General features: G+C 39.6%; 1 protein-coding gene across 8 annotated transcripts in view; it reads left to right on the forward strand.

The window, feature by feature from the left end:
• Positions 1–116: 116 nt before the first annotated feature.
• ARNTL (aryl hydrocarbon receptor nuclear translocator like) overlaps positions 117–25,268 on the forward strand; it is a 51,902-nt gene continuing 26,750 nt past the window's right edge. For 2 of the 8 annotated variants that reach the window (XM_042785325.1, XM_042785330.1), the window contains exons 1-2: positions 188–318; positions 24,891–25,014. The gene's annotated coding sequence lies outside the window, so the exon portion shown is untranslated. The other 6 variants (XM_042785327.1, XM_042785326.1, XM_042785329.1 and 3 more) reach the window with 6 other exon arrangements.

A 25,268-nucleotide genomic window follows, 5' to 3' on the forward strand; every position in this document is an offset into this window, starting at 1 on the left:
TTGGCTCCCACTCCAGAGGCGCCCGGGGATTAGCTGCCGTTCAGGAGGGCGGGCGTTGCCCGCTTGCTAGCCGACCATTGGGCAAGGCCGCCGGGGGGCCGCTCGCCCGTTGGCGGACGGGCGCGTCCGGTCTGGGGCCGGAGGAGGGTGCTATTGGCTGGAAAGTAGGTTAGTGGTGCGCCGTTGGGTGGCAAGCCAGGCGGAAAGTAGGTCAGGGACGGGGGCTGCCTGCGCCGGGCGCCGCTCCGGGCGTGCAGCGCCTTACCGGGGGACGGCGACCCCCGCCCGCCTGCGGCGAGGGGGCGCGCGGAGCTCGCGGTGAGCCGGTAACGGGCGGTGGGCGACCGTTGGCGGAGGGGGTGGGGGGGCGTTAACGGGAGGTGGGTTGGTGGGTGAGGGCGGTCCGCGCCCCCCGCTGAAGAGACGGCGCCCCCCGCCTCCCGCGGAGGGTGGGGGGAGGCCGGTGAGGGGCCGCCCCCGCGCCGGAGCTGCCTCCGCCGGCAGGCCGTGGGGAGCGAGCTGCCTGCCCCGGGAGGGGCTGGGGGGCTGCGGCTGCCCCGGCGGGAGCGGGCCGGACCGCGGGAGAGGGGGACCCGCTCAGTAACGGGCTGCGTCCCTTGGAGCCAGGGCTGGGGCGGGGGGGCGCCGCGAACGGAGCGGCCCCGGTTTGGGGTGTCTCGGCTGTGTGACAGCGCCCGGAGGTGACGGGGCGGACGCGAGTCGCGGCCGTTTGCAGTCGGCCCCGGGCCCGCTGCCGCCGCGGCGGCTCGTCCGGAGCCCGGGGGTAGAGCTGGGGCCGGGGGTCGCGCTGGCGGTGCGTCCTCGGCTCGGTGGAGCGGGGAGGAAAGCGGCAAAGCCGGGGGTCCGGGAGCTCAGGGGAGGCAATGCCAGGCTTGTGCCTCCTCCTGGATGCGAGTTACCCTCCTCGGGGGTATGGAGGCTGGGGCAAGTCACCGAGCAGAGATGTTGGTGCCCCTTCCTCTGCAACAGGAATGGGTCCTTTCGACCTCTGTCCCGTAGCTGATCCCTTGGATCTTTTTCAGTAAATCAGGTGCCTTGTGCTAAAGTTTGTCTTAGGTGAGGCCCGAGGAGTGTGTGTATTAAGCCCCAGAATGACGTTAATAGTTGAAATGTCTCTGGGTTGTGACTCGGTTGCACAGAGGCCAGTCCCACCTGTAAGCAGCCAGAGCCGGTGCCCCGGTCCCACAGCCGTGGGCTTCTTCGCTTCCGAACCGTGCAGCTCGGGTACCTGCGGAGGGTTTACGGTGAGCCCTGGGGTGCTGAGGCAGTCCTGCCGGTGCTGTCACTTCTTGGGCTGTTTCTGACAGCTGTGGGTAGATCTTGGCTGTCAACGGGAGAATGAACGTTTTTCTTCAACAGTCCATGTAGAACACGGGGGCTGTTAAGGTGGCTTCCCAAGATCAGGACTTTGTGCTTGGGGAGGCAAGGGAATCGGTTTGCATTCTTAGTTGCAGAGGTTTCTGTTACTTCAGTGTCTCAATTATAACAGTTGTGGAAAGATTTTTAGTACTTGAAAATAACGGTGAAGGAACAAGTGGGTGTGTTTTCTTGCTTTTGAAACAAATATGCTTACACGAATTTTTAAGTGTTTTCTTAGTATCCAAGGTAGCAAGGGTCAACTGCAGAGAGCGATCATCTGTTTAAACAATTTTGAATCTAATCTCTTTGCAAGATTCATTCAGTCTTTAAGTAGAATTATTTTTCAAAATGCTGGTTCATAAACATTCAAAATGAAAGTACATTTTCATTCTTTTTTTGAATAGGCTAGTATTACAGTACCTGTCCTGCCTGTTTAGTATATCCTTTCTTTTATCAAAAGACTTTTAAAATTGGAGTGACTGATAATACATAGGCTGCAACTAGATTTGTAGTAGAGGGAAAAAGAAAGGGTTTTGGTTTTAATTAACAATTAATACTGGCTGACTGTCTCTGTACATGGCCTTGTAGAAGGCTGAGGTTAAGCTCTGCCCTTGAAAGTATGTTTTGTATGTTCTAGGAATATGCAAATGTAAATAGCTATTTGAAGTGTCAGAAACTATAGACCTCTCATCTGAATATTCTAGACCACAGTTCTCTGTTAAGGGGAAAGCCTTTATTACCGAGTTCTGTGTATTTGTATTTCTTATGACCATTCATGGGGGTTTTTATGCCTACTTGTATAAATGGAGTGTGTAAAATAACCTAATAAAATACTGTGGTTATAGATTAATATGCTGTTTTATCCCATATTCTCTCCCACACTGCGCATTTCCATTGTCTGTCTGCATGACAGCTGTGGTGTATGGTGCTGTGTAGATTCAAGGTCTGTAAAAGAAGTATGTTGGAAGACTGCCTGGACAAGAAAGAAGTACCCCAGAGAACCTAAGGGTAGCTGTTTTGTTTTGTTCTTACCAACAGGGCCCTTTGAGGGGGACACAGGGGTGTCAGTAGTTGGTATTTCACAACACCAAAGCTGAAGTTAGGGCCTACTTCCATGTCACCGTTACCCCCTGCTACCAAGAGACCTGCTGTATTTGGGGACCATTGCTGACGATGCGCTCGGAAGGTGATGTTTGTAGCGGGAGTTTAATGGAGATTTTTTAATTTTTTTTTCATTCAAATACCTGCTCTGGAAGATTCTTTTGGGAAACCAGGAATACAAACAAGTGAATGTTCATTGGATTTGTTTGGCAGAGCTTAAAGTTACACACAGTTCATTATCACTATGCAAGACTATGATGTCAAAGCTGAGACCTAATGTGATGGCTGCAGCTTGTGTGCTGCAGATGAGTAAAACCATTTTTCAAAGTGAATTGATAGCGACCACACTGGAAATACCAATGGACATGTAAGATAATTAGTTTAGATGAATACAGAAGTGCTGTTTTATGCTGAAATTCAATATTTTAAGCTGTTTTCAACATAGAGCCAGTTGTCCGTGTGGTTATGCTTTGACAGGAGGTACAGGGAAACCTGAAGGAATAGCTTGTTGTTAAGTAAAACAAAGTGAATTTGGTACATCCCTTAATGACTTTCTTTTTTAGTTCTGTAACTTTTATGCTTTTCATTTCCAACCTTTAATATCAGTTTTGTCCATAGTTCTGTTTTTGAAAGAGAGTAGAAAAGTAGTAAAACATAGCTACTTATATCCCCAGGTATTAGAAAGTTCTCTCTACTTGTCTTCTATAAAAGATGTATAAAGGCATATAATACACAAATAACTGCAAAGAGAAGCCCAAAATAAGTACATGTACTTATAGCTTGTGTAGCTTCCTTGTTCTCAGTACATTTACAGAACACAAAGAATACTTAAGGTTTCTCTATTTACTTTAATACATTAAACATGGTTTGAAACTTTTATTTTTGGCTGTCATCATAGAAAACTTCAGACTAAAATAATTGATTTTGTAGTAGCTGAGATGATACTACTAACTGGAACTCAGCATCGACTTTTGCACTTAGTTATTGAAAGCTCTGCTTGGTCAGCCCATTAGAGTCTGTGTTTCTGGAGGTGCTTGAACATGCAAATACGTTATTTTATGGCATTTTCAAAAGTGGTGAAAAAGCTTTCAATCTGGGTCTTTCAGTCTTAAGAGTTGCTGTAGATAGGTTTTAAATAATAGATTAATAAAGGACTAAAGCAGAGGTATACTCTGCCTGTTGTATATGTGTGTATATATATATGCATATATATGTATATGTGATAGTCTTGCATTGCAGTAGTAAATATGTTCCAGGTTTAGTTAGATCAAATGCAAACTGATGACTTTCGTGTACTCCTGTGGTGTTACATAGGTGAAACTCAAGACCCTGAAACAGAGCAAAAAGTAATGTACTTTGAAAATGAGAATTTTTTTTTTAAGAGTTAGTATATTGAGTTATTTAGAAAGTCTATTTAAGTTTTGTGATTTTTTTTTTTTTTTTTTTTTTTTTTTTGTGGAAGAGATCCTAGTTGTAATTACCAAATTATTTCTATCTATATTTCATCACTTTGAATACTGTCAGATAACCTGTGGTGTATATTTAATTGAACTTTACATTGAAAGAAGTTGATATCAAGGTGAACAGCTCTCTGGCATGAACTGCATATTGCACCTGCTTTTTTTACCTCAATTTGTTGGAAAAATGCAGTAAGGCTACTTATCCAAGGCCCAGACTTCATCTCCTTGGAAACCTGATCTTTCACCAGATGTTGAAAAATGTAATTTCTTTTTTAATCCATTCTGCAGAAGAACACAGATCAAAACAGCATCTTTAGGCTTTGTTAGTCTGGAATATTCATTAACTAAAAAAATAGTCTGACATTTCAGTCTTTGTCCCAAAGAAGATTGATAGTTTCTGCTGCATTTGATATTGCTTCAAATTTATTTTAGCTGTTGCTAAAATTCTTGTAGTGGCTCTATAGTTTAATTAAATTCAAGAACTGGCTGATACTGTCTTTGTAATGTGTACAGTGCAGGACATTTATGTTCCCTGCCCATTCCTTGCCTGCAAGGATTTCTCTTTCTTTTCTATGTTCAGGTCATCTTTTCTCCTTTGCATCTGCAAAAAGATATTTCTTAGCCAGTGCACACAGAATTTGTAACCTTTTCAATCTCCTGCCATTTGAGAAGCTGTTAGAGACACTTCTAGGTCAGCTGCTGGTGTCAGAACAACTTGTGACCATGAGCCGAAGCCATGCTGTAGTTTAGTAGGTTGGTCTTCTGTAGGAATGGTGCCAGTAGGCTACTTATAGAGCAAGAAATACCATTGACAGGATTTTAAAATGGTGAAATAACCAGCCAAGTTTCTTGTGGTCTAAGGCGTTGACGTTCTCTACTAACTTTAAAGAAACCCATTCATATGAATATAGGCAGCTGAGGAAGATGGTTGTAGGTTTCATGTTTGTTTTGACAGTATTTTCCTTGCAAATGTTAGCAGGCTCTATTTTTCCACAGGTACAAGGCAACTCAGTGGCACCTTGTATAAAGGAAGCAGCAAACAGATTGCTAAATCCTTAACAGTCCTTACTTGGTGTGGCTGTGATGGAAATGCATCTTCCAGTGTGCAGTTGCTGTAATGCCGGTAAGGATATGTCTGGCAATTCCCAAGTGGTGTGTATTGGCATCATGTCTCTCAAATCACATTAACAGGATAGCATCTTATAGTAAGTTGTATATGCTTATTCAATTGCAGCCACTTGCCTTAACTCCTTTATGTGTCAACTAAAAATGTATTTTAAAGATTTGATGTGGTCTTGATACAATACTACTCAGACAATTGTAAAGTTAGTTTTACCTGTTTGGGATTGATGTAGGTTTTGAAGGGAGAATTAAATAAGACTATCAGAGCACTCAGAAATTAGTATTATTCCTGATCTGAAGGTCTTTCTGTCTTGGAAACTTCCTTAATGTGGCTTTTCCTTTTCTAGTTTGTCTAAGAAAAAAGGACAAGATCAGAAAGACTTTGGTAGGAATTGCTAAATAATGCTGTACTGCAGAATATTTATGGAGTGAAGTGAGAAGGAAAAGTTACTTCCTAGAAAAAACATGAGAAAATAAAACTAAAATACTTCAACTTTTTTTGAAGACTGTTTTTTCTGTCTTTAAAACTGTTAGTTTTATAGTTTCCTTGAACTGATTTGGTTGTGTTTTTTTCCTTGATTTGTTATGAATGGATTTCTCTTTGTTATCTATGGTTTTTCCTTGGAGCATTATGAAATTTAGGACTTCTGTTCCAATCTGAAGCAAAACTCTGTATTAAAAAGTAATAAAACTTATGTTCTTTATGTTGCATGTATGCACTGTAGTTGTGTTGAGAGTGACAGCAAAAGGGCTTTGATTTGAGTTCTGCTTTTATTTTCATCATTCAGTCAAGGATCTCTGATAATTGTGTTTTAAATACCCTTGAGATTTGGGCTTTATGTTGCAGTTTGGCTACCAGCATATTAGTTTTAGTTAACCTTTAAAAATACTATTTATTTTGCACATAGACTTGAATGGCCTAGTAATTTTTCAGGGATAAATTGTGGGGTCCAGAATACATTGCAAAGGAAAAATCTGATGTTATTCTTTGAGGTTTATGTTAGAATGTGTTTTCTGACCTTGTCTTGACCATGTTGGGTTTTCCAGTTTGCGGTTCTAAAATTGCTGACTAAGAAAAGGGATGCCTGTTTATTCCTCTGTCCTCTTTCCCAATGTGCTCTTTTGCCAAGCTATTTCATGTAATCTTTGCATTTGTGTTTACAAATTAGTTTTTAAAGTAAAGTTAGTTAATTAAAAAAGTCAGTATTGACACTGTATTGTCAAGATACTTAAGAATATTTTTGTGTTATACTCAGGATGAGGTCCAAATTCATAAATCCATATATTTACTTAACTTTGACCTTAGAAGGCTCTGGTATCTAGGTGGGTTTTTTTTTGTTTTGTTTTGTTTTTTTTCTTATTAATGATCTGATAAAGCCTCAGAACATTAGGCAAACTTACAGTCCTAGAGTAACATTATGCTGGTTTTAAGCTGTACCCAGTTTACTATGGCTCTGAGTTTTGAAAAGTCTTTATCACCTTAATTTTTAAAATCCAAGTGAAGTTTTATGACGTTAGACGCTGTCAAAAATTTACATTTACAGAACTTTTATTTCAGTTAACAGTTTTTACATAGAATTTAATTCCTAGTAATCTTATGTGAAGTTAGGATCTCTTAAATGATGTGTGTTACAGCCCTTCATTCTCACAGTGCCATTTTTAGTGAAAAATTATGTGTGAAATATGTTTGCACCCTAGAAGTTGTGCATTATCTTGGAAGTTTTTTATTACAGGTAGTGTTGTTTCCTCCCTAATTTTTAGAGTTTCTCGTATTTCTTTTATTTAAAAATATCCTTTTGCTACAATGACCAAACTAGCCTCTGAATATTACAGTTTATTTTAGAAACCTGTCAAGTCAGTTAAGTGATTTCTTAGAGGGACTTGTCACATAAAAACATTAGAGTTGCTGAAGTGCTCTCTAATAGTTAAAGAATAATCTGTTCAATATGTTCTCAAATGCTTACTATGCAGTTTGGGTCCAAATTCTAGAAGTTATTTGTATTTTACAAATACAAGGCAAGCAGTTGTGTATTCTTATTTTTAATAGGAAGAAAGAAATAAGAGCAATGAGTCTGTGCTAGTTTGGGGTTATGCTGGAATTTTTTGTTTCACCTCTCTTAGAAATTCTAGGGCTTTTATGTAAATAATTTTTTTCCATGTCTGAGACGTGCAGATGTGCAACTTGGTCAGCTTGTCTGGCGGGGGAACAATCTGAAGAAAGATGAGTATTTCCCTATTATAGCATTTAAAAATCTGGTTCAGTCTGTTTAAGATATCCCAGCTGGCAGTAGAGAGTTCTCAATTACTGTACTTGGCATTATTTCTTGAATGAAGTAATTCTTGTCCTAATTTATCTGATTTGACCATGAGACTCTTCTGTAGCAAATGCCTGCTTTATTTTTGAGTAGCTCTTCATTTGTCTTACTCTAATGCTTTTGTCATCAAGAGTAAGATGATGAGGGGCAGAAGGGGAACACTACAGTAGTAGACTGTTGTAGAAGCTGATGTTTCTACATTCCCATTCCTGGTAGACACGACCAACTAACCAGCTCAGAGCAAATTTTAACAATTGCATATGGCTGATGCCACTGTGCGAGTTTTCTGGCTGTGTCCTTTGTATATATGTTCCTCCCAAGAATTGTAGTATGAGTGATGAATTTTTGCAGACTTGATGAATTGATGAATTTTTTTCAGACCTGTGGGGGAAATACTACTGCTCAGGGAAGTACTACCAGGGCTATGCTCAGGTACATGGACAGCACAAAAAGGAAAAACCTGTGGCCAAAAAAAATTCTCCAGTTTTGGTGCCCAGCAGTTTGTCCTATAAGTGACATGTGAATCCTTTGCAACATCCATTGACAGTTGGATGAATTTGGACAGTAGTTTTGATGATAATTGGAACTGGATTGCTATGGACAGTGTAACCCCCGTCAACACTTCAACTCCTCCTTGGCTAACCATTTCCATCATGTATCCTGTCCCTCTTCTTCGTGGTGGCATATGTGTTTGGGTAGTGGTACTGAACTGGGGAATCTGCTGTGCCTCAAGGATTACTTTTTTCCTCTGGAGAATGATTTGAAATTACTCAACTCACCAATAACATACAACTTGTGGCTTCATAAACATTTTCGGTTTTGTAGGTTAGGAAACAGCACAGCTCATGAAATGAGTAGTCCTGAAGGAGAGGTGGGAGAGGCAGTAAGTGTGAAGAGTGCTGTTTTAAATATGTTACACTGCAACCCTGACATGGAAGAGGATTTATGGCAGAATATTTTTTGATGAAACTGTTGGGTCATTTCTTTCATAACTCTACATAAAAAATTGATAAAAATATCTGGTTTTGTTACTGATACCCAGAAGCCACAAAAATAAGCAGCTCTTTCATCTGTGGAGCTATGCAGTGGAGCTTTTTGTTATTTGTTGTGCTATTTTTAAAAAAATTTTTCTTATAACAAGAAAGAGTAACTCAGCTAGACCTCTGACTCTTTTCCCTTTTCCCTTACTGGCCCATGTGCTTCTGGGTTTTCAGATGAACAAATATTTGAGTATCTGAAACACTTCTATCTCTCAGGAGCTCATTCACCACGATCACCTGACTCTACCGGAGCTGAACACTTGCACATCCAAGTTATTGTCAAACTGATAATTTATCTAAAAATGGCAGAGAGCCAGCAATGTCTTCAGTTAGGCTTGCCAGGAAATCTGGAGGAAATGGAATATGTGAAGGAGACTGAAAGGAAGATGATTTTATTTCCACCAAGACAATACATGGGACTTCAGTCAACTAGTTGCAGAAACCTCAGCTCCCTTTTGTGAACAGGAGCTCTCTCTTTTTAAAAAAATAATCTTGAATTGCTGTTTAAGAATGATTCTCTAACTTGGCATAGATCTCATCTTGCTGTCAGTTTGTCTACATATTCTGGAAGCAAAACTCTAAAACCTACTCGGGCTTCCCTTTAGAGAAATATTGGCACCTCAGTTTGTTCTTTATGTTCTTATCAAATAGCTGTTCAGGAGAATTGTCCTTGTGTTCAGTGATATGAAAATCTCTTTTCTGTATGGCTGTGATGTACTTTTTAAAAAAAGATTTAATAAAACTTTTGAACTTAATTTGGAATATAAATGGAAAGTAAGTAAGAAAAGGTTTAAGTTGGCAGATAATGGGAGAATCCATGCCTTCTACTTAAAATGAATTTTTTTTTTTTTTTCCCTAGAGCATATGAACACTGGTGAGGACCAAATAGTTGCACATCTCAAAGAGGACAAAAAAAAAAAAAATCCCGTGTAACAAAAATCAAAGAAAAAGTGCCTATTGGTATCTCATTAGAGACCTAGATAGTGTTGTAGCATATCTACTGTCTTTTGTCTCTAGGTGAACTGATCATTATTAAACCTTGTATGACTTTTGAGGTTCTTTTAAGTGCTTAAGTTAGTCTAGGAGAGTTCCGGGTGCTATTAAGGCAAAATTAATGTGCCTTTTAGAACAGGATTTGCTCAGGCAAGTAGTTAAGCCTCCATGGATTTATTCATGGTGTGCTGTAAATCTTGCGTAAGTTACTTCCTTTGACATGGCTTTCAGATGTATACTTCTTATTTTTTAAAACAAATATTTTGTTAGTCATCTGATTTGTTCTTTTGCGGTATTTCCATGGCTTGTTAGTTCCCTCTATCCCTAAATGTACTGGAATGATGATGTCCCTTGATAAACCCAGAAAAGTACTGGTTTCTGTTATTTGTCAGTTAAACCTAATTTTCCATTGTTCTACTGAATTTTGTTTGGTGACTTTGGAAAACCTGGTATCTGGTCTCTTAACTTGTCTCTGACTTCATTTACACACACACACACACACACACACACACACACACAAATATTTCTCCCTTAAAATTGGCTGTGTGTGGCTTTTTGTTATCCATTTGTCTCAGTCCTGTGCTTCGTGGGTTTGTTTCTTTGGGTATGTGTGTGTGTGTGGTGTTTTGGAACAATGCTGTGTTGCTAACTGCAAATTCTCAGGTTTGTAGGAGCGGTTGGCAGGTGGATTTCAGAGACTTTCAGGAAGCAGAAAAAGGAACTTTCTGGGCCTTCTATCACATGGAAGAATCATGCCGGACTGCCAGGTTTCTACTTAAAGAATAAACATTAAGGATAAATACAGTTAACTTTAATTGCCCTTTCTAGCAAACCTAATTGCATGTTGTAGTGAAGTACCATAGTTTTCCACCTTCAAATGCAACACAGCATATCCCCTTTAACTCCTCCCTATGATGTAATTTGGCTGAGTCTTTGTTTGGCAACAACATCCAGGTTTTTCTTCAATCATTCTTTATGGTGTAGTTCTGTATTTTCCACACGTCCTTCCAAAAGTGTACTCATCAGAATCATTTCCACATGTAAGCTAATCATTGTCTTCCACTCTTAAAAGGGATGGTCAGTTAGTTTCTGTTGGCTTCCTGTATTGTTGTGTTCTGCTTATCTTCATAGTTTTCACATTCCTTCTTTTCAGTCTGTAAACAGAGTCATCTCAGTACAATTATATTTTTATGTTTTTATGTACCATTCTAATACAGAACAATTTTTCTTAAGCCCAGTTTACCTGGATGTTGAATACCATTCATACAAGTCCTTTCTTGACTGTGCTTCTTTGTATTGGAGATTGATTTAACTTGGGTGTTAATAAAAAAGCCTTTCATAAAAGGAGTAAATTTATTAAAAGTAGCAGCTCACAAACAAAATAAATACCACTTTTCAGACTGTTTGAACACTTCTATTACACTGGAGGCTTTGTAGCCTATTCCTGCTATAATATCACTATAGAAGTTAACATGTGTGTTCTTATGTTCAGGTATGCGTTTGCTAGGTAAGTTATATGTACAGTTATGTTGGGCTCATCACCTCTCCCTGTCCTTTGTACAGTGCTGGTACTTGTTTGACTTCCTGAATAACCTTACTGTGATCTTCTCAGAGTTGTAGAATTTTTTTTTTTTTTTTTTTTTTTTTTAGAATAGTCTTTTTTTAGATTAGTTTTAATCTCTTTTGGATCTCTTAACAGTTTACTGTGGGGTTAGGTAAATGCCAGTGCTATATGGGAGTACATAGCTGAAAGATGAAGCTAGAAAGTTAACAACTCTTGCAGTCATGCTTCAGTTACAAAGGGTTAAATGTTTTGATTTGCAGCTTCTCATCTAATAAAAAAGTATAACAATTCTGTTACATGAATCTCCCAAAGAGAAGTCTATGCTGAACTGTAAAAATCCACATAGTCCGGTATTAAATAGACCAGCCAACTGTGTCACAGTTACTGTTTGTGATCAAAGCAAGGATTAGTAACATTGTTTCTGGCAATTTCCCCTTGGCTTTGTCCCTGATGTTACAGTAGTCAGGGTCTGTATCAATTGTATGATGGCAGAAGAGACTCTTAGTGGTAAGAGCCAAGTGGTGCACGTTGGTCTGTTTAGTTATCATTCCAAAAGTCTGTTGCTTGATAAAATCTTGCTTAAGAAATATACGTGCCATTTCTAAGTAGCTGCCAAACAGTCGTGTGTCTGTATATCACACTTATAAGATGAAGGTTTGAAGTGACTGAGAGTGGGAGGACTTACTGACTGGCAGTTCCTATTACAGTGTTCGAGAGGTAGACAAATGAATTTTTGGGTTGCTAAACAAGGATATCAAGCTCGATTCAAAGGTGGTTTGACCTATGTATGATGATAATTGTGTCATAACTTTAATACTTTCCTGGACTTAGTAGTGTTTTTAGAAAACTGAAAAGAGTTTGAGAGATGAATTGTGTTCTGCAAACATAACCTTACAGTGTGAGATCAAAGAAATGCAACTAAATTTAAAGGAGGGAAAAGCAATTCACTGGTTTCATGATTCAGTTAATGACCTGATAAAGTTACCTGGTAGGAGAAGATGAAATGAGGTTTAGTAGCTGATAAGTGACTTACAGAAATTCGAACTAGAAAAGTTGGAAGTTTTGAACAAGAGGAACTAAGCTTTGGAACAGAAAAGATAGGAGGAGGGTAATAGATTCTTGCAAAATATCAGTTTATCCAGGATATCTTTCTGAGATCAACTTTGGCCTGAATTCCAGCATATCAGTTTGTTTTATAAAATAGTAGATGAGGTTGCCTTCTCTTACACAGGAGATCAGAATACATGATCGTACAAGGGAACAAATCTGAATGAATCTGTATCAGTATTATGATAAAACTTACATACTTAGCTTCATGCTACTATGCACTTGAGCAGAAGGAAGCTGAAGGACATACAGTTTTAACCAGCCTGTGAAGAAGAAGGAGGGCCAGAAAGCCTTGTAGCAGATAGGAGGGGACCATCTATAAAGACTCTTGCAACTTTTCTTCAAAACAACTTAAAAGGGAAAAGGTTAGAAATACTATTGGGGATTCTCATATTGTTATTCTGTAAGGCATAGATAAAATGTAATACTTAAGACTTTTGTTCAATAATACTAAAAAGGAAAGCAAACCTCGCCTTTGGTCAGTAATCTTACTAATTAAAGGGAGCAAACTATAACACTTCTCTAGTTTGAAATAAGAATACCAAGTTTTAAAACCAATGATTTGTATAAGAACAAAATTTCAAGAGCAAATACTTGATGGAGGCAAAAGAGGGAGAAAAACCTAAGGAACTGATATTCATATTCAGGAAAACAAAGATGTAGTGATTTAACATGAAGATAAGGAAAGGACATTTACACTTGTCGGTTAACTTACTCAAGGTAAATATTTTCTGTTTAGTCAGTTACTTCAGAATTTATTGAATATAAACTTAAGCTTGTACCTCTAGGGACAGAGAATAAATTCAACACATATGGAAGAGGAGACAGAACCCTTGAAGGCAGCTGAAAGGGCTTTAGCAGATATCCTTAAAAAACATTTCAGTTGAGCACCAAATGAGTGATTGAGGCAAACACATACAAAAAGGGTATGTATTTCTGTTAAAGACAGAGCAAAATAGTGCATGAGACTCTAGATCCTGTTCTGAAGTGAACATTGCAGACAAATAGGACTCTGAAAAAAGCCAGAAATATTTATATCTAGTGATTAGTATATGATCCCCTGAAACATGTGATTCTTCTCTATTCTATTCTAAGTGTGTTTGTCTGGTTGATATTTTCCCCATGTGTTATCAGTAACAGTTTCCCTACTTTACTGGCTCCTTTGAGCTCTTTAAAAGAGAATTGTGAGCTCTACTTGATGATTTGAAATTTAACTTCATACTGTAGGCAAGACTTCAGGTGAGTGGAGAACTGTGTGTATTAACTGAAGTGCTTAGCAAAGTGAAACATGGGACTGCCATTCTGGCTGTTTGTTTTGGGTGCTTTGTGCCTACTGGCTTTTACGTGGTTCCCTGCTCAGTGCTATTGTTTCTAGGAGCTGCATAGGAATGTAGTTGTTTAAACTGGTTTTGAAATTCCAGTTATGAAAGCAGATACCTAACATCTAAATCTTGTTTCCTATAGTAGACTATCATTCCTGATAAACTAAGCTTTTACATTTGCCTTACTAAACTCAGTGTTATGTGTACTGACTGAATTTAAATCTTCCACCTAGTGTTAAGTGATGTTATAAGTGATAACTGCAGGTTAGTTGACTTAAACCAGAGGTAACCTAGAAAGTTTTGTTTTTTTGTTTTTGTTTTTTTTTGAGGATGTTTCATGCTTTACTCTTTCACTATGGGTATTCTATCTCTGTCATGCTTGTAAGTAGAAGTTATCTCTGAATACTTAGAAACTGAGGTAATGTTCTTTTCCTAACACTGAAAGAAGGTAAGAGTGATGCTGCATACCATAATGAAGACCCAGTTCCTGTAGAGTCCCATCTCGAGCAGTCGCTGTGGGTGGCTGCCTGGTGAAGAGTAAGATTAGGGCAAGCACGTGTCCTCTGATACTCAGCAGAATTCCTTTCCATGAACTGGTCCTACCTCTCTTTGGAAACCACATGAACTTCTAGCCTTCCTGTTATTTGACAGTGAGTTTCCACAGTCTACCACCTCATGTGTGAAGAGCTGTGTTGTCTTCAACCTTTCAACCAGGCTTTGTTTCATGTCGCTGTGACATTTGATGATTTCACATAGCTTGGTCCTGTCCGTTTCCTAAGTTGAAGAGTACTAGATTACTTCATTGTTCCTTATGCAGAATTCATTGCCTGTCTTGTTCCACTGAGTGAAACCAGAAAGTTTTCCATTTTCTAATAAATTTAATTGCTATGGATTTGTTGAATGTTGTCCAAGTCGTCCTCCGTACTGTTCAGAAGCTGTAAATAATTATGAGCGTTTGTAAGTGGTAACTAAGGGACCGCATTATTAATATTTGGCACAAGTCTGCTACTTGCGGAAATAAGATCATCTAAACCTACTTAAACTTTTTGTGGAGGAATGTGAACTGTCTAGTGATCCTTCCTAGGGCCTTTGGGATTGGACTGCGTAGGTTGTGGAATGTTCTCTTTTGGAATGAAACAATGGGTTGGAAAAACTTCTGCTTGCAACTGTTAGTCAGATGTCCCTTTGCTCTGTATTGTATCTCCTCTTCATTTGGAAGGGGAGAGGGTTGTTGCATGGGTGGATCTTTGATTGCAAAAGCAATCCTAAAAAAAAAAAAAGCCTTCAGTTTTACCAAGAGTGGTGTGTGTGGCTGTGTTTTGTTGTATTTTTTTTTTTCTGAACAAGTTTTCTTTCTCCTTTGTCCATGTTTGGTGTTGGCAGAATTTTTTTGTCTTTTTTTTTTTGTGTGTGATGACACACAGTTCTTCCCCACTTGCTGTATTTTTTTTTTTTTTTAATAACGGTTGAAATTTATGCATAGCATAAGGACCCTATTAAGTGAACTTCTGCTGTTCCCTGATCATTCCTCTGCCTTTATCAAGGGCTGTCATGGTTTGGTAATGTTAGTCTTTTTTCCAAGTACAACAGCAATTTTAAAACACTGTGTCAGTATCAACTGTAATGTAAAAGTACGCATTCAAACTTGACTGTTGATTTAAATTGGAAGTCACATAAATGCCCATCTGGAAGAATGAAAGTCTGGGGTTTGCATCCGCATCTGTCTCTGGCAGATGAACGTCACCGTTTTGGAAATTGGTGGTTCTCAACATCAGCATTAATATAGAGAGACACAAAAAAGGAATATATTTTATCGACCATTTCTGTAAAGGGCTTTCCTATTGCTGTAGGCCTTTCTCAAGAAAATAAAGCTTATACTCCCACTGAAGCAATGCATATAGAGTTGATAGGCATACTCCTCTACTGTTCCTATATATTTATAACTTGTCATTCAGAAAAGAGCAAACTCCTGAGCAGAGAAAATGTCACAGGGCAGGTGTGAATCACTAGAAGGGTTTCAGCACACCTTGCCTTGCTCAAACCATGCAGGGATTTGCATGTTGAAAGCAAATCCTTCTGGTGTGTTGTGAATAAGCTGAAAGTGCAGTTAAAGGATATAACATGGATATTTTAGCCATTTGCTGCTATTGAAAGGGACAGTTGTGCCCCTTTTCCTCTTCTGGTGTGTCTTGCTCCCTTGCTTTGTGCTGATTCTGGGTATCATCTGACCTTTCAGTAAGACGGTTGAGCTTGCTAACCCCCCAGAAGACTCTGCTTTCTGTCAAGTTATTATTATTCAGCTCAATGAGCAGATTGGTTCAACGCACAGTACAGACAGGCTCTGGGGACTGTGTAAAGTCTGTGCTGGAGTAATGGAAGGGAAATCTGGGGGAAGGATGACAAGGAAGAGAAGAAAAAAGGGAGTGAAGCCATCCCTTTGATGGCACTAAGATGTTGTATCAGCTGTTCCATGGAACTTTGATATGAGGTTTTCAACGGTATCTCATGCTTATCCTCAGCAAGATGAATATGACATATTCCAAGCTGTTATTGAAGTACTTATCACTCTGGACATGAATATAAAAGACAGGAAATATTCTGCATGGTTTCTTTCTAGTTTATTGCTTGATTTGCTCCATCAAATCTTACTTTGAGTGCTATGATTTACTGAGCCTCAGAAGCAAAAATCTCCTCGGTGCTGTCTTTAATGAAGGGTACTTTGTAGGGCATTTGGGGCTTACCTTGGAGATGTCACATTGCATAGAAATTCCAGTTTATCCAAGTAAGAGAGAAGGAAACATAAAAAGTAGATAGTACTGTGGCAGAAGATGGCAAGAGTGTGTCACTTACACATTCAGTATACGGTATGATGACACATCTAACATTACTTTTAATGTCCTGTTAAAGGGCTTCTTTTAGTTGTCATTTGGTTTCACAGTCACTTGAAACTGGTGGAAGGGTGATGTAAGACTGGGAGAAGCTGTCCTGCAGTCGTGTTTGCCTTGTCCTGTAGCAGTACTAAGCCCTGCTGTTGGTTGGGTGCTGCATGGGTAGCCTTCAGCTATAGTAATCCTGCTCATAATGCACTCTATCAGTATTAGTGCTGGCCCTAGAGGGGTGTTGGGAACTTGCCCTACTTCTCGGTGTTCACTATTGCTGTGGTTCCCAACTATATTATGCGAATCTTTCTGAAGAGCAAAGTATCGGATAATGCCACAGTATGAGCTGTCATAATTCTGAAATGCTGCCTTTCTCAGTGTTAGCAGCAGATCGCTCATTTAAAAACCAGGATTTTAGGAATGCAATTTCTGAAGCATTGAACAAGACTGAGAATGGCACGTAGATAATTTTTATTTTTTTCACATTTATGTCTTTGGATGTTGTATGGAAAGCATGCAAGTGCTGAATTGTTGCAGTGTCTCAGTTTTCTTTAATTTGATTTGGATTTAACTGACAAATGGTATGACTTCAGGAAACCAGACTGCTGAGCTTATTTATGTTAGTGTTCATTGTTGCTCCACATATATCAAAGAGACTCCAGGTGCAGAGGCAGGTAGCTGAGGCTATTTGCATGAGCGTGTGTGGCGAGGGGTTATTTTCGTAAAACTGGAAATTTGTAAATAATTCTAAACTGTAAATTTCTCCATTTCCACGCATAAACTTTTTAAACACATACAATAGCTATGCCATCATTGTATGTTCTTCTGCAGCTTTTTTCAGCAAACTACCTACTCATATAGTTAACAAAAAGCTGTGATGCCTTCATATCCAAAATTCAGTGGTATAGTGGGAGAACAAAAATTAAGTTGAGCCTATAATATAGTGCTGAGATAGTCTGAAGGAAGAAATATTGATGTTCATATGGATGTGATACATATGTGTTTGACAGCTGATTTTGTGTAGCGTTAAGTCAAAAAGAGCTTTTAAGAAACCGGTGGGGGGAAGAAATGAACCTGTCAGGGATATGTGTGCTAGAGGAAACAGTAGAGAGGCAGTCGAGTGGGGAATACTCCAGCTTGGTTCCAGGCAGGCTGAGAGTATCTTCCTTTTCCCAAGGCTTATTTTTAGGGTCCAAGGCAAACTGACAGCCTGTCGACTTTTCTTTGTCAGGCTGGCAGAGTGCTGAGAGCAGGGACAGCCTCTTGCAGCCAGAAATGGAATTCAGCAGGACCAGAGGGAGTGTGCAAAAACTGTAAATGAAAGTATAAGCTGTAAATATAACCACCTGTGTCTACATTCCTTTTTCTGATATTTTTGCCCTGTTGTTTCTATGCTTTGTTCCCTGAAGATCTAAAGTCTTTAGTTATAGTTTGTTTAGCAATAGATATCTGAGTGAAAGGTCTCAGGCATGCCAAATGTGTTTGGGTTTGTTGTAGTAATAATGTGACTGGAAAACAGAATCAACTGTATGCAGTATGTCTAACAATATTTGAACTAGGTGATTCAACCCAAAGGAAAATGCAGGAAACCAGGCTTGTCACCTTAAATGCACTTCAGAGATTAGAACTGTGTAGTGGTTCAACCTATTAAACTGAAAAATGGCTAACATGCCTGAATATATAAACTTTAGAAGTCAAGTGAAGAAATAATTCTTGAGTGGTATTAGTCATGCCAGAGCTTGAATGTATTGTCTAGTTTTGATGCCTACAATGCTCCAGTATGGGGAGGGGAGAAAATGAAAACCTGACAAAAGCACAGAAGGATTTGGTGACTGGAAGCTGGAGTAACAGAGTACTAAACTAGTGCATTGCCAGTGAGAAAAGTGGATTAAGTTAAAGCTTATTCTCACTTGAAATCTTTGAATCAAGATATCCTATTGCAAGTTATATTAAAGCACAAGCAGTAGTTATAAGCTTGAGGAAGAAATCCTAGAATGGGTTCCATGGTGTGCCAACTCACTGATCGGACTGGGTAAGTATGAGTGGGATCTGACAGACAGCTTCTACCTTTGAAGTAAATGAGGAAATGTTTTGCTAGACTGATGTTTCATATGGATACCTTTTAGAAAATGCATTTCTTAGAACATCTTGTGAGAGGATTTTGCCTTCCTGCCATTGAAAGACAACTTTGGAGATTATGAACTACAGGAAGAGCATTTGCCAAACTGTGAGGATACAGGAGCTTCACTTAGCTGCAGTAAGGAAATTAAACTTGCCCAGAGCATATCACAGCCCTAATAATACTTACAATAAACAGTTAAGCTTTTGGATGTGTCTTCATAAGCTCTAAATTAGAAGATGTATATTTAACTGCGTGAAACTTAGCTTGTTCAGTTTGTTAACTGAAGGGCTAAGATACCTTTAAAACTTGTATCTAAAGCATCTGTCTGCTATAAACTAGTGCTCATATTTAGAAGTTAGATGAAATCTTGAACCAGAAAGCTGCATCTTTTGGGCTGCAAGTAGAAAGGGTAGGCATTCCCGGGTGTGAATTAAAGATGCACCGATTCATAAATAGTTATACTCAGTACCTAGTGATGTGAGGACTGGTACTTGTTGCTTCCAGAAGCCTGTAGAGAGGCACTGCTTTGCTTCATGGGTAGGCAACAGCTGTGTTTGGTAGTCGTGCTGCAGAAATCCCTTGAAACCTGGTCTTCTAAAAAAGGGAGGTCCATTTTGTTTTCCCTGTGGAAGCAGTTTCTGGGAAATGAAGGAGTACATGTGCTGGAGGATTGATTATTGAAGCAGGCCAAGTTCCTTTGGTAGTATCAACATGTTAATACTAGTTTGCAGGAGTGTGCATCACCACCTTTTCACAAGGGCTTCATTAGTTCCCATGTGATGTTTCCTTTTGATGGCTGCCCAAAATGAAATATCTAAACATGCTAACATAAGCTTGCTTCAGAGAATAAAAGCTCAAAGAGTCTAATCTTGGCTGATGAGCAGCTTATACTGGATGAAGCTTTCAGTAATGATTGCAAACTAGCAAGCTTTGTTGAAACACTATTAGCTGGGATTCACTGAATAGGTAGAGAGGCAAATGGTCTTGAGACTCGAGAGGAAATGAAATCTCTTGTGTCTGAAGATCAACCAGTTAGTCAGGATGCTGCTTCTGGTGATGATACAGTCTCCAGACCCAGTGGCTGTTCTGTAGAATTGCATGATACATTTAGCTAAATATCTAGAGTTATGTACCAGTTCCAAACTAGGGAGGGAAATACTTCATCCATAGCACAGACAGACCCCTTTCGGTCTAAAGAGGTTTGGTTCCTGGAAATGGCATGGGTTGACTTTGGTTTTGTTCCAGTTTTCATTTTCTGCTGTGAAGATGGTCCAGATCTCCATCCGTAAGGCCTTCCCATGGGACTGCAAAAGCCTTGAAGCAAACATTTACTTGCTTCACTGAGAGAAGAACATGAGCTAGGATTTTGGGGGTTGTTAAATATGTTATTTTCTCTTTCAAGAACCAGCCCCTTTTCCTTTCTTTCCATGCTGTCTAAAGCATCACACTTAGAGATACAGACAATACAGAACAGGGAGGAGTGACTGATGCACCACATGGGTTTGCTACTGATCAGAGTGATCTCTACAGGCCAGAGAAAAGGGTCAACAAGAACCTTATTAGGAATCTTATGAAGTTCAGCAAAGGGAAATGCCAAGTCCTTCACCTGGAAAGGAAAAATCTCATGCCCCAGTAAAGACTAGGGGCTGACCAGCTTGGCAGAAATGACCTTGGGGTCCTTGAGCCAGCAGTGGTGCTCTTGCAGCAAAGAAGGCCAACAGCCTCCTGGATTGTGTTAGGAGTAATGTTGCCAGCAGGTTGAGGGAAGGAATCCTTCCCATTTTCTGGGCGCTGCTGAGACGCTTGTGTGTTCCTGAGTCTGGTTCTGAGCTCCCCAGTGCAAGAGAAAGTTATTTTAGTTACTGCTTATTCTTGGTTTTAGAGCAACAGAGAAGTCCTTTGTTAAAATAGCTGGAAGTAAAAGTTTTAAGTACTTCCCCTTTTAAACAAGGAGAGATAGACTTCCAGTTCAAGAGGGGCCTCAGATCCTAAGTGCTTTATGAACAAGATAAAATTCAAAATATTGTCCTTTAGGTCCGTTACCACTATGACAGTCTGGAAAACTTCAGTGAGTTGATGCCATGATGTGACTCACTGTCTTTTCTCAGAGACACTAGTGATGAACAGACTTGGTTTTGGTACGGGAGTGCATGTGGACAGTATATTGAGAAACTGCCTTTACATTAACTTACTAGAGCTGAAAGATGTTCTTTGTGCATGTGGAGTTTGTCTTCTATTTATTGGAGACTTTTTTTCCCCTATATCAAAATGATTCATCTTGTAGTTTTGTGGCTGGTTTAAGTTCATGGGCTGCTTCCCTCCAGCCTGCTACTTTTTCCTTAGGGAAGATGGGGAGCAGCTGCTGCGGCAGCAAGTGGCCTGAGTGGCTGAAGGCTGTGCCTCTGCCCTCCACAGAGCAGGGATGCTCGGACCCAGTTGTGAGGGGCTGGGCAGGAGCAGGGGCTGGCAGGAGAGGTGTGGGAGGCTGTTGGATTGCTGCTGCTCTCTGTGTGTGATTAAGGACAGGGTCAAAACATGAGTTACCGATGTCACTAAGAGCTTGAGTTGGGAAGAGTTCCAGAACTCAGACGTGGATTGTAGGCTGCCAGGGGTTGGCGAGCGTGCTGATGAGTGAGTGGTAAAAGGATGACCTCAACAAGAAAACCAGGGTAAAATCACTTCTTTGCTCTAGCGGGTGCGGTGAAATGCATCTGCATGTGAGAGGAAGCCACAGAGCTTTTTATCTTCTGGGAGTACAGAGTGTTCTTGCAAAGTTCAAGGAACATAAATGTACCATTAAAACAGTGTCAATATATTGGGCAAGTATGAAGTATTCTGACAACTGGTCCTTAGTACTTAGGGAAAAGGAAAATACGGCTGCTTTAGTTCAAAGATCTGCTTGTAACTTGCAGCAGCCATGCCCATGCGTGCCAGTATGCATCTTGAAATCATCATAGCAGTGATTGCGATCCTTGTACCGCTGAGCAGACATCTCCCACCGTTACTGACTGCTTGCACATCTGGAGTATACGTACATCTACAACAGCTCAGGAAGAAATACAGGTAGTGAAGATACATAATCCTGTTCTTCCATTTCTGACTAGCTTGTACTGTGACAATTAACTTCGGAGATGGAATACAGCTGTGAAGGCAAGTAGATGATTTCCTTTTTGTAGCTGTTTTTGGTCCGGTCATTATGCATAGGAACAATGAGTATCTTTTTAATTACTTCTTAAGGAAACCACACCACAGTTTTCCTCCGTCATTGCAAAATAATGTTTTTAAGATATGAGACACTTCTGATTCATAAAGTTATGAATTGCGTTTCTTTTAGAATAAATATATATGTATGTTAGAGATAGTTGACTCTTGCTAAGGGGTAAATGAAACTGGTGGTGCTTGTGTAAAGAAGTCTTGACTCCTGGATGGGTGCTTGGCTGATGTAGTTGACCTACTTTAGCTCTGACCTTGATTTGCTCAGAGGTGTTTATGTACTCGTGACCAGCTTTACTGCATGATTAAACTAGTCACGTGTCAACTAACTTTTTTTTTAAGGGATGAACTGTAAGATTTGTTTTCACTGTCTCATTAGCTTTGTTACAGGGGGTTGGAGAAAGATTGAATGCAAGGGAGTGTAGGCCTGAAGGAAGCGGTCCCAAACAGACTGTGACATGAGACACTGTCATGCGATACAATGACAACATATCATTTGATTCTCACCTACAGGAGAATTTAATCAGGAAGTGGTTTGCATGGCATTTTTTCAAGTAGGTCCTTGGAGTGATTTGGCAACAGACTGGGCATTATAAATGGAAGATTTGAACTTTGCTTATATATATCTGGGTAACTTTTGTGTTCCTTCCCATAGAGGATTTTTTTGAGGCATCGAACAACCAGCAGCTGGAGGCTGAAAAAATAGTAAAATATTAAATTTTTCAGAATTTTAAGAAAGCCTTGCAACAAAACGTTTCTCTGAACTCTTCGCTATTATAGTGTGGCATGCTGGGTTTTGCTCTGATCATTGGGTTGACATTTTCTTAACTTTAAACCTCATATCAAGAGACGCAAAATTCTTAACTCTTACAATGCTAAAATGTAGGACTATGGTTGTTAGAACTGGGATGAACATTTGGGACATGGTAGAGAAAGGGCTGACTTGAAAAGACACTGAGAATTCTGTTTTTTATGTGGTTTTGTTCTGTTTAAATGGTCAGGACACTGAAATTAACTGCTTTGAAACTATCAAGTATAGACACTTGGTTATAATTTAAAATAGCAACACAGTTGAATGGATACTTGATTTCAAGATTTTTTTGTCTATAAAACTGCTTTGAAATTTTTGTTTCAAGATGAACAAAAAGCAATTTTTTTTTTTTTTTTTATTAAAGCACACCAGTGACTTGTGCAGTCTTCTGATTATTAAGCTAAAATACTGATGCTTGCAGGCATTCTTAGAGAGAGAGGACTATGTTAAACTTATAAGCCTTTTTTTTTTTTCCGTGTTTTGTTTTTTAATTCCAGCTCATCCCAACCTTCTGTCTGAAGTCATCATAAATGGTCGATGGAATTATATTAAGCAGTAAAATGTGAGTTCAACAAGTACACTCACATACAGAGGTGCTCAGGAACTTTTGAAAGTTAATTGCGAGTGGTTGAGCCAGAAATTTTAGAAAATACTTGTTTGTAGTATGTGCTTTATACAGTATTTGGATTTTGTATCAGGTTCCAAGACTGAATCTTGGATGCGCAGTAATTGGACAGTGTAAACAAAGAGGCATCATAGGTGGTTTGATGTGACAGTACTTTATCACTGGATCCATAGGGCTTAGCCACAGGCCACACTAAGTTTAGCTATAACTTCTGCACATCAGCTGAGGATGATGTTTTTGGATCTGAACCAGGTGTAGAGAAATGGTCAGTGACTGTGGTTTAACTGGTGGCTTGTAAATTAAGCCGCAGTAATCTCATAAACCACAGTAACATAATTGAGTTTATAGCTGTTGGACTACTTTGAGTAAGAGGGACAGCAGACAACTAGGAAAATGCTGATACAGGAAGAAAATAAGGCCTGATCTAAAAGTAAGTATCGGTGTGAATGAAAGCCTTGTAAAACAAACTGTGGTTATGGATTCAATGGCTTAATTTGACTTAAATCTGTACTGATTAGCTTTTGTCAGTGACCTTTTGGTGTCAGCTGGCCTCCTTAACTTGCCTGTACCAGTACCTTCATACATTTACAAATACCTGACTCCTTTTTCATTTTTGAGAAGGGACCACAGAGAAGTTGTCAGGTGAGATGGATAATGAGCCCTTAGCAGCAGTTTGGAAGCTGTGCTTCCAGAACAGTGACCCTCTGTTCAGAAGTTGGTGGTATTAACACAATGACTTGCCTGACCTTAGATTTAAGAGCTGTGATCCTCACTGCTATTACCATAGCAGGACCAGTGACTTAGATAATTTAAACTTCTGAAATAAATTCGGAATGTGCTATTTTGACAGAGATGAAGAAAATGATACCTTTGACTTTGGATTTTGTGAGGATTCTGTTGGCTTATAACTCTTAACACGTCTATATGCGTGATTCAGTAAATGGGTTATAATGTGGTCATGGTGACAGAATATCGGTTGGTTGACTTGCGAACTTCTGAGTGTGTCATGGAAGATTGCTGATCAGTGTAATTTGGAAGTTCTGCTGTCATCACAGGTTGGAAAGTCAGTCACGATGTTCACAGATGCATTAACCAGAAAACAGTATACTCAAAAGACTTGGCAGGGTTTTTTGCAGGAGGTATGCTTAAAACAGTTTTTAAGTCTTGCATAATAAGCTTTGCTGAAAAACCCGTTTTGTGACAGCAGAATGGAAGGGAAGGACATCCACCTGCAGGCCAGTCCCTAAGCTTACAGTGGAGTTGGGAGACACAGTTGAGGACTTGAGTTATAGTAAGGGGTGTAGATTTTGTTTAAAACTTGAAGCCTGTGGAATAGAACAATGTTTAACCCCCTTACCTTTGAAAATGCCAACTGCTGTTACAAGGAAAATAGTAAGCCAAGCCCAAACTGCCTTACTGCTATGAACACCCTAAAAGTGAGTCAGCCAGGAGTAAATGGATAAGTCTGTATTTTGCCCTGTTACAGCAGTTTGACTCATTCTGGTCTCACCTGACAACAAAGGTGTTCAGGTCTGATCGTTGTTTGTGAGCAGAGGGGTTTTATGTAAAGACTAAAAAATGATAGGCAGTGCCCAAAAGGAAGTGATGCTGAAGAGGTTCCTTCTGTTCCTGAGCTTGGGCCATTGGAGGTGCACATCCCGATATATAATCCTTTTGACGATGGAAAAAGCTTCTACACTTTATAAGGAAATTAAAATTCGATCATTTAGTAGTTCTAGTAGAAAACATCTATTCGCTGTGTGAACTGTGTCTAAAACAATTGTTCTAAACAAGCTTGTTTTGAAAGTGTTTAAGCTTGTTTTTCTTCCCATTCAGGTTTTTGAAAGTACTTGACTAACAGAATATGAGGCACGAAAGAGTTTTAAGGTGATCAGCTGCTTCAGGCTGAGCATCATCATCTTTCCCCAGGTGGATCTAGGCTTCCAAGACAGACTTTCAGGTAAAAACTGTTTCACAGTTGAATGAATGAACTTTTCACACAGGTTTTCTTCCGACAATATAATTATTTGCAGTTTAGAGGATTAAAATGTGTATGTTTTGGATGAAAAAGCTAATCAGATTCATTTGTACCTTTAACTAGTCTTCTTGGACCATCATTGGGTTATTAGTTTTTTATTTGTGGGGTCTGCTGTGGTAGAGGTGTTTGACTTGATTTTCTGCGGAAATCTTCTGAATTCTGTTCCATGGAATTGG

The sequence above is a fragment of the Tyto alba genome, unplaced genomic scaffold (assembly GCF_018691265.1).
Source record: "Tyto alba isolate M040663 unplaced genomic scaffold, T.alba_DEE_v4.0 Super-Scaffold_8, whole genome shotgun sequence".
In the NCBI taxonomy this organism is placed as follows: domain Eukaryota; kingdom Metazoa; phylum Chordata; class Aves; order Strigiformes; family Tytonidae; genus Tyto; species Tyto alba.